Consider the following 2813-nt stretch of genomic DNA (forward strand, 5'->3'; position numbering starts at 1 on the left):
ATGACCACACACTGCCCGATGAGAACACCCAGCCGCTGCCACGTTTAGCCTCGGTGACCCTGGACCAGTCTTGGCCTTGAACACTCTCAACTGCTACTACAACGGTGCTAATCAACGGGCACGAGACGTCATGCTTAATCGACTCTGGGAGCACGGAGAGCTTCATACACCCCGACACGGTAAGGTGCTGTTCTCTCCCCGTCCACCCTGTTAATCAAAAAATCTCCCTGGACTTCGGTTCCCACTCAGTAGAGATAAAGGGGTTCTGTGTAGCAAACCTCACGGTCCATTGAAGGGAGTTCAAAAATTACCGGCTCTACGTCCTTCCCCACCTCTGCACAGCCACACCCCTAGGGTTGGGCTTCCAGTGCAACCTCCAAAGTCTAGCTTTCAAATTCGGCAGCCCTATACCCCCTCTCACTGTCTTCAGCCTCGCGACCCTCCAGGTCGATCCACCTTCCCTGTTTGCGAACCTCACCACGGATTGCAAACCCGTTACCACCAGGAGTAGACGGTACAGTGTCCAGGAACGGATCTTTATTAGGTCGGAGGTCCAACGGCAACTGAGGGAAGGAGTCATTGAAGCTAGCAACAGCCCCTGGAGAGCTCAAGTAGTGGTGGTAAAGACCGGGAGGAAGAATAGGATGGTCATCGACTACAGTCAGACCATCAACAGGTTTACGCAGCTGGACGCGTACCCTCTCCCCCGCATATCCGACCTGGTAAACAGGATCGCGCAATACAAGGTCTTCTCCACGGTGGACCTTAAGTCCGCCTACCACCAGCTCCCCATCCGCACGAGTGCCCGCAAGTACACTGCCTTTGAGGCAGATGGGCGGCTCTACTACTTTTTAAGGGTTCCTTTCGTTGTCACTAACGGGGTCTCGGTCTTCCAACGAGAGATGGACCGCATGGTTGACTGATACGGTTTACGGGCAACATTCCCGTATCTCGATAATGTCACCATCTGCGGCCATGACCAGCAGGACCACAGCACCAACCTCCGAAAATTCCTCCAGACCGCGAAAATCCTTAACCTTACGTATAACAAGGATAAATGCGTGTTTAGCACCGACCGCCTAGCCATCCTCGGCTACGTAGTGCAAAATGGAATTATAGGCCTCGACCCGGAACGCATGCGCCCCCTTATAGAGCTCCCCCTCCCTCGGGGCCTATGACTCCATCGTGCACTACGTAGCCATCAGTGCCCACACATTGAACAAGGTCATCACACCCCTGGTATTGGAGGTGCAAAAGAGCTGGAGGAAAAGCTTCCAATCATAATTAGGCAGCCACTATCCAAAAGGAAGGTGCAGCTGACAATGGGGGGTTACGACTGTCAGATTTTAGGCCAGTGACAAAGAGAGCCCTCAGCAGAAAGGGTGAAGCCCCAAGCAGCAGGAGGCCACATCAGAGCAGAGCAGGAAGGCAACAGAAGGTCTACTCGCAACACAGGATCTACTGCTGAATATAGAGCTATCTGGAGATCGCCACAAGCCAGTGCCATGGGAGATTGCAACTCTTCAGGCAGGCAGTTACAGACATTTGTACCCCCGTTGCCAAAGGCCTCTCAGCTCTCATTACTGAATCATAGAATCATGGAATTTACAGTGCAGAAGGAGGCCATTCAGCTCATCAAATCTGCACCGGGCCTTGATTAACCAACAGGGTTGATTCAACATCACACCCACCACGTGGATTGTAGCAGACTGGTTCATCAGTCTGAGTAGCTATAGAAGGATTAACAGTAGAGGCGAATCCAAGTAGGGGAATTATCAATAGTTTTAATAAACGTGTTGAAGTTATCTCCACGTCTGAACCTTCCTCTGTCGGAGTGAACATCAAGGAAGCAGCTTATGCCACGCCAAGAGCATAACAAGACATGGTACCAGAGAGTGACCAAATCAGCAAACAGTGACAACCAGCAACAACACCGAGGCAAGATGATCAAAATTCCGGTTCCACAGCGGCTCAGGTGCCACGGCAATCTCCGCGAAAACTGGCGGGCATTCAGGCAAAGGTTTGAGATCTTCCTGGTAGCAGCCGATCTACAAGACGTGGCTGATGCTGAAAAGACAGAGCTTCTGCTCACCATCACAGGTGCCAGAGCATAAGAAATCTTTAAAACATTCAAGTTTTCCAAAGGGCAAAACAGGAGCGACTTCCAGGCAGTCCTGGACAAATTCGAACAATACTGCGAGGAAAACACAAACAAACCAACAGAAAACAGTAAGAGAGGCGCCAGTACTCACCACGAGGCCGAGTTCCCGGAGCAGAGAATGACAATTTTGATCGGCGGCCATCTTGGTAAAGGTGCTGCACATGCGCAGTTGAGAAAAAGGCCCCGAATAAAGGAACAGCGATCTGAGCATGCCCAATTGCTTCCTCCGACCTACATCACACGCTTCGTGATGTCAGAGGCCCCAGACCACGCCCACTTAAAGGGGAAATGTCCCAAAACACACAAAAAAAATTTTTAAGCTGCAAAACCTGATTCTTTCACCTGGAATGGCAGCACAATGCCTGAAATTCAACCAGTAGCTGAAAGTAACCTCTGCAGAACCCTGCAACAAGCAGTTAGCACCACCCAAAGGGATGATACAGTCCTTGAATACTACGACTCAGACCTTTATTTCTTCTTTGGACATCACGAGCCCAATGCCAGCTCCGACACAAAAACTGATGCTATGGTCCTAGAATACTACGACTCAGATGAAGGTTTTTTCATTAGAGATGGCGACCCCAGTACCAAATCCGAACCGCAATGAGATGTGTTCTACAGTGCAGAATCCGACACAGACGCGGATATGTTC

The sequence above is a fragment of the Scyliorhinus canicula genome, chromosome 14, assembly GCF_902713615.1.
Source record: "Scyliorhinus canicula chromosome 14, sScyCan1.1, whole genome shotgun sequence".
Taxonomy (NCBI): domain Eukaryota; kingdom Metazoa; phylum Chordata; class Chondrichthyes; order Carcharhiniformes; family Scyliorhinidae; genus Scyliorhinus; species Scyliorhinus canicula.